At 39.6% G+C, this 7471-nt stretch overlaps 1 long non-coding RNA gene across 2 annotated transcripts in view; it reads left to right on the top strand.

The window, feature by feature from the left end:
* The first annotated feature begins 6805 nt into the window (after positions 1–6805).
* LOC118168334 overlaps positions 6806–7471 on the top strand; it is a 3993-nt gene continuing 3327 nt past the window's right edge. For both annotated transcript variants that reach the window (XR_004751496.1, XR_004751495.1), the window contains exons 1-2: positions 6806–6856; positions 7242–7351. This is a non-coding gene — a long non-coding RNA (uncharacterized LOC118168334). The remainder of the gene's footprint in view (positions 6857–7241; positions 7352–7471) is intronic.

Raw genomic sequence — 7471 nt, 5'->3', positions numbered from 1 at the left:
ATTTGAGGTCTCTAAGTGCTTTTGACTTTTGCACACACCAGATGCATTCAGGAAATGCTGATTCCTTTTAAACTACAGCTCTAGAGCTCATGAGCAGAATTCAGGTCTGCAGGTCAAAGTTCCTTTTGCCATCAATATGAATTCAGTATGCAAAAAGGGAAATCTGCAGCAAACCTCTAGAGCACAGGATTGGCAAGGTTAAGTTACTTTGCTTTAGCAGCATTATCTTTATCACATCAACAGCATCTTTACATTTGTTCAGTTGTCTTGGGTAGAAATTTAAATATAGCAGAAAGAAAACTAGGTTGTTGTTGTCATTTGACTTTATTTTTTTTTGGTTAGTAACAGAATTTCTCATCTGCAGGAAAGCTCTGTGCCAGAAAACCTGACATCCAAGATGTCAGAAGCATCAGTATTCACAGCAGGGCATTTTCTAACTTTTCTGACTGATTCCCATTCAGGTTCTAGTGCAACCTTTTCAGTTTTGTCCTAAACGGACAAGTAGAGCTGCCTCCCACTCCAGACCATCACTAGCATGTATGCTGTCTGTGGTGATATGTTTTCATCTGATTCAGATGAAAACACACATGCACACACACAAATAAGATAATAAAATATATATATATATAAACAACAACAAAACAACAACAACAACAAAAAAAAAAAAAAAAAAAAAAAGAAACCACAGCACTCTTTTCCTTTTTCATTCAGCTGATTTACCTTAGCACTTTCTCAAATGCTTGGGGAACCTTAGTATAGGCTAAGGAGCGAGGGCAGCAATAAAAGGCCCAGCGTGTACAGACAAAGCCAGTGTTGCCACTGAAAAGTATCCATGTGGAGCCATAATCATGATATCATTTCAATATCACATATGTCATGTATGGGCTAACCTGCTTCCTTTAAACAGTGTATTCAAATGCCCAAAGGGTTGATTCATATGCCTGAGGAAGATCTATTAAGTACTACACGTGGATGAGAAACAGATGTTTTATGTGAATGTTAAAAATTCCAGGACAGCTTTTGCAATGACAGAGATTGCTCTGGTGTCCCTGGCTAGCTTCCCTGGTGTTGTCACATGTATTGTATATTGTTTGGATACGCTGCAGAGATGGATGCTTCAGTCGTGTTTAATGTAAGGCACCTTTCAAAGGTAGGATACACGTGTAAAATATCCATAGATAATAGAGGGAAAGAACATGAATAAAAGGAAATAAAAAAGAATCAAATGTGTTTATCTACAGGAAGAAGAGGAGGTAAATATGAAAACAACTGAAAGAACAATGACTTCTTAAAAGTAAGGAAAACATGAAGAAGTCAGTGAATATCGATTATCAAAGCCCTGAACAAAAGCTTCAGGTGATATTTAGCTGGCAGTAGTAGTGAGTGAGCAGACTGTCAAATATTCAAGCAACATAACACAGGAACAGTTCTGTTTGAAGAGATGAAGTGGAGTTCAGCACAAGTAAAACTTGAGCTTTTGTTAGTCCAGGAATTAACACTGCTACTAGCAGTCACGGAAGAAGGAAAAGGGGGAAAAAAAAGTATCATAACCAGTAACCAGTTTGAGATGCACAGTGAATACACCAGTATTTTCAGAATTGAGTAAAAAAATAAAATAAAGGGGGCTGGGGGGGGGGGGGGAAGGGGAGAAAAATTTGGCTTACATGACATTTGGACACTCCAAAACTGACCTGCTACTCTCGTTGTCTCCAACCTACCAACTGGTTCAGATTAAGTGGTTGATGAAAAAGCCCCCTCTTGCATGCCTACGAAGTTTATTAAGCCTAAGACGTCCCTGATTCAAGGGGCTGGTAAGAGCAGTTGGATGCCACTCTTCTAAAGTTGGAAAAATATGGCTTCAGTCTCAGGTTTGCTGGAGTGATGGCCTTTTTTTTTTTTACCTAGTAACTGGGCCTGTTGTCAGTAATGTCCAGGGTAAACGTTTAGACATGAGAACTAAAACAGACAAGTTAGCTGACTCATATCCACAAGCAACGTAGTTAATGGTGTGAAAAGGATTCACATCTCTTGACTCCTTCTTCTGTGTTTTATCCACAAAACCATTTTTAAGTCACAGGATACATCTGAGTTTACAATGAATTTCAAGAATACATTACTACTTCTTTTCGGGACATCTATATTTACAAAGCCAAAAGAGCTTTCTCAATCTGGAAACCATTAATTAACAGTTCCACCTACATGAAGTAGGTAAGAAATAAGAAACAATATTTTCATGTCTACAAAGTGGAGGTTATCAGGGTAAAGAAACCTGAGATATGTGATTACGCTGCAGTCAAGTTTATACCTATATGCAGTTAATGCAGAGGGAATTCTAGTAAAGATCCCTCTTACCCAGCAACACCCTGCTCCTGGCCTCCCCAGCCTCTCCAGAGCCCTTCTGGTTCTGTACAGCCACCTCCAGCTTGGTCTGGGGACAGGTAATTTGGAAGAACAAGTTATTCCGTCTGCGAATTGCCTGAGTTGAAATCTGCTAATAAATCCGTCTTAAATGTGGCAGACATTATCATGAGTGTGAAGAGGCAGTTTGTAAGCTATCTGAACAGAGAGAATGGGGAAAACAATTCTGTGCAGGTCCAAACACGGTGAATTATCAGGAAAATCTTAATAGAGAGATCTGTGTCATTGTAGAACCATTCTCCCAAGCAGAATAATAGAAGATTAAAACTTTCATGATTGGATCATCATCGTATGAATGGCATGATTGTCCTAGGTATGGTATGACTACATTACTAACCCATTTTAACTCTGTACAGGATTGTGCAGGACTCAGTTGTGATTTAAAATTAGCAAAACCAGGTTGTTGCCTGAAAACAACATATTTCCTCCTAGTTATCTGCTGAACTGAGGGTTCTGTCTAAGTGAGCTCATACTGAAGGAAGTCTGCTTTGAGACCTCAAGTTCACCTGGAAAGTGTTAATTCCTTTGAAAACCAGTTCTACATCTGTTTATTTGGGCTGGGAAGAGAGAATGGCTAGCTGGATGATTACCTTGAGAACAAGAACATACAAAATCCAGGAAGAATGAGAGTCCACCTAACAAAGAAGGAAACACCTAGGGAGGAAACCCGCAGAGTCTGAAGTCAAGGAAGAGAAAAATGAAAAAGTCAGAAAGAAAGGTACTCTGTCAGAACCATTCACTGAAGTCCCATAAGAGTTGTGCACTAAAACATCACGTTGCTTTGAATTTAGCTATCTTTTATGAGCAACAGTTGAAAAATGAGTAGCAACTGATCTTTCACATATGTAACCTTGCGACCTGACATGGGATCTTTCAGTGGGGTTGGAAAGCATGGCAGAAATTCAGCAGTTTGAAACGTGAGCACTTGGATCTTAGAACACCCTTTTGTCACATCACAGCTCTGCTCTCAGGATTTGCATCATGTTGGGTCTCCAGCTCACCCTCTGCACGGGGGAAAATTCCACTTTTTTTTATGTGCAGATGTGTGTACTTCAATTGATGAGATTGTGCTACTTTATTCACATCTTAATTTGTATTTCAAGACCTTCTCTTTAGTCATTCTTATTGAGCAAATACAAAGAAATCAAAAGGGGACTAAAATTTGAATAATACAAACATCACTGATATTTCTATATTAAAAAAATGCTAATGGTTCTTTGGCTCAACTTTGCTTTTTTTTTTTTTTTTTTGGGGGGGGGTAAGGTATTCAGTATTTTTTTCTTCTTAGAATCTGAATTACCTCTTCATAAGACAAAGGAAACAGTATAAACAGTATTCCATCTTATGAGTGAACCATCTGTGGTGGGAAATAATACACTGTCTAGTTAGGAAAAGAAATGAGGCAGCATAATATGCACATGCCAGAGATTTATTTTCCAAGTCATTTCAGCTGAAGGAATGATATAGCATTGCATTGCTTTCCTTTAATTCCAAAATGTGTCTCATTTGAAAAACATAAAAACAAAAAACTATCGAGTTGTAACAGTTTCCTTTAATTTACTCTATGTGAACAATTTATATCTTGCTCTACTAGCTTGTTGGTGCCCCCTTGTGTTTAAAAGAACATGATAAATATCTATTGTATTTGACAGGCTTTTAAGACACAAGATTCCTGAAGAACTTAAATAACTATAACTGATCAAGGTATGGTTACTACTGCAGAAGAAAACAAACAAACAAACAAACAAAAATTTTTGTTAGGAATTGAAAACAGATTTTTAGCTTGCATTTATTTTTTTCAGAATCATTTTTAGATTTTTCCAGATGTTCCAAAACCACTGATTAATTAAAGATATTGTAAGTTTATAACAACTGTGTTTTTAAAAGTATTTAAACAAATGGCCAAAAAGAACATTGGGATTTTTTCTCTTTATTCTGTTCAGGTATATTGTTCTCATGTATATAGTCAATGAATTAATTGATTCTTTATTATATAATGGTGACAGACATCTGAGGACTTGTTTTCAGGTGCTGTTATTTTAAGGCATGTGGGTTGTTGCATGTGCAACAAGAAGAACAACCAAGTCTTTCAGTCCCAGAATGAACACAAACAGATTCGGATCAGCAGGCATGCTGCCAAATCCATGTTTTGCTGGGGTCCTGGTTAATGGCAGAAAACTGCATTCATCCAGTCTGTTGTAATTTAGGAGCATAGGATGAGGCACGTCAGCAAGCCAGGAGCTGGAAGAAAATTACCAGACAGTGGCATCAAGTTATTAGAAGAGCAGCGACCAGACGCAGGGTAAGTGGGTGGCAACCATCCTAGCACAGTACAAGAATCCAGAAAACTTGTGAGCTGTTGAAGGAAAATCCTGTGTTTTGAAAGGAAATATTCAAAAGCTGTTTTTGAGATGTTTATGAATCACCAGATTTTTTTTTACCTGTTTCCCATTTTGATCTACATATCAACGAACTTCCTAAAACCTCTCAAATTCAATTTTCACCTGTGGTCACCATGAGGCTGCTGTGATTCAAGTTCTGGAGGGCAGCTCACTTCTGAAAGAAAATGAGCTTTCAGAAAATGAGCTGGTACCTTTTGGGTTGCAACCCTGACAAAAATAGTATTGATCCATTAATTGCAGGCGGATTCTGTTTGACAGTCTCGAGGATAATCTACAAAAATTCTCAAATGACATATTAACTCCTGAGTGGTGCAATTAAAGAGATTTTATTAAGATTAGGTGGAGAAGGTGACATTAAAGCTGGAGAAGTGGCCTAGATGTCACACCTATTCTGACGTGCGGCAGCAGCTGATCGGTGATGTTCTACCTCAGCTTAGTCATGGTGAATAAGACGCCATGAGTGTACGAAGACTTACTTCTATCCCTTCTCATCCAGCCCTCTCCTCTTGTCACCCAGCCTAGCCCATAGTTACTGGCTCGGGTGTCACTTTGGTTTTGCTGTCCCTTCCCGCTTTGCTGGACTTCCCACCCTGACTTATGCCGATGGTGTTTTGAGGAGCAGCAGCGGGAAAGCACCAGACCTAACATTGCCTGTGTGCTCTTAACACACCAGTGCGTGCTGAGGGCTGTCAGTGATGCACTTTGTGTACAATAACAAGTGACATGACTTTGTTACTCTTAATTATCTGCCTGGACATAGACAAGCTATCTATATTTACAGATGTATTGCTGGAAAGTATGCTGCATTCAGTCTGACCAGGAAACAATCACTGCAGCATTATTTTATTTATATGGATTCGAAGCACAACATAAAATCGTCTATATTCTTTCTTGTATACATTTATGTTCAAAAATATGTACACAAGCACAAGCCAGTTCTCCAAGATCAACCAAAATTCACAACAACAAAATTGACAGCCATACCTAATTAATAAGGCAAGCACTCATCTATTGTGTGTGATGTTCTGTCTTGTTAAGATCTACAAACCCTGCCCAAGATAAATGCATGTGAAAAATACTCTTCTTTAAAATTTTCCTATATTTATTTCTCTCAGTACCTGTCCTGCAGAAACACAGAAGCTGGAGGCTGTAGAAGTGAGCACAACCGTTTCTGTAACCAGCTCATCATCCTTGATTTTTTTCATGCAGGTCCTTGGATATTTGTGTTATGGAAAATACTGGTGAATCTCTCTGAATTTGCATTCGACTCACAGCCCTGGGCTGGACCCTGAGCACTTTGTTCCCCTGTTTCCAGGGAATCTTCAGAGGGCCTGGCTGAACTCATGATTCATGTGTTTAAACCACAAGCTCCTTGGAAATAGATTGAGGATATTAAAATAGATAATGTAACCAGTTAAAACAACAACAACAAAAGCCTAGCAAACACCTGTGACCAGCAGTTGTAACTGAGTATATGTAAGTATAGAATTTAAATGTACAATTCAGTGATAGTCCTATATGTAATTTCAGTGCTGATGAAAGGAATTTCTAAGATCTATACACTACCTGGGAAATAATTGCTAGGCATAGACCAGTGAGACTTGTGTTAAGTAACTGGATTCTGAAAAAGCAGCCATGTGATTGTGCATAATGTTATCCAAATATTAGTTATACTACGACCTGCTACTGTTTTAACAGCTCTTATCTCATTCACACAGGTCCTAACCTACTACTTTTTGTGAAGTGTTTCTGTAAAATAATGGTCTTAAATTACCAGTTGTCACAGCATAAAACACTCTTGTGATGGGATCAGGTGCGCAGCAATGGCAGCAGCTGGGGCAGAGTTGATGGAGGCCCCAGCATCTTCCCAGCTGTGGAAGCAGCTGGGTAGAGGGGGGCAGCCCTGTCCTGCAGGGAGATGGGAACTGTGGGCAGGATGTCAGCAGGGAACAAGGAGGCTTCTGGCTGCTTCTCCTATGGCACCTGGGCTGGCTGCAGGAAGGGGAAGTTGGTCTGGGCTCCTGGCTGCCTGGGAGGTGAGTGCTGGGGGGCGTGGGTACCGGGACTGTAGGGGCAATCTCTTTCCTCCAGGGAGTAAGTGCCTCATGGAGCATTGTGAGAGGAGCCCTGGGAGGGCAGGTGGCTATGAGGGGGCTGGAAGCAGCAGCAGGTCCTTCTGGAAACATTATCAGATCTCTGAGCTCTCACTGTTATTAATGTAATTTTAAAAATGTGTCTCTTAGTGGGCTGCCAGTCTATGCAGGGTGCTACTTCTACTACCTCTCTGCCCCTGTAGATGTCTTGAATAGCACATGAGCTATGGTCTTCTAGTGTCCAAGCTACTTAAAGAGCATTAGTTTGAATCATTGTGAAGTGTCTCATTGTATCTCAAAAGAAAAAACTTCCCTGCTTCCTCTACAGATGGTGCAACCGTGGCAGACTCACAGAAGTCAGAGTGGATCACAAATTCTAAATGCATGTCGAGGGAGATGCTGGCTCCTATAAATGTAGAGTGACATGTCGAGTCACAGGTAAATATGTCACCCTTCTTCCTCGGTATGATTCAAATGGCAGTTAAGCTATGACAGTCGCTTCTAGGAAGCAATTTTCTTCCTTTTTTTTTTTTTTTTTTTTTTTTTTTTTTTTTTTTA

This window comes from Oxyura jamaicensis, chromosome 5 (assembly GCF_011077185.1).
Source record: "Oxyura jamaicensis isolate SHBP4307 breed ruddy duck chromosome 5, BPBGC_Ojam_1.0, whole genome shotgun sequence".
NCBI lineage: Eukaryota > Metazoa > Chordata > Aves > Anseriformes > Anatidae > Oxyura > Oxyura jamaicensis.
Note: the sequence above shows the minus strand (reverse complement) of the source record. Positions and strands in the feature narration are given on the sequence as shown.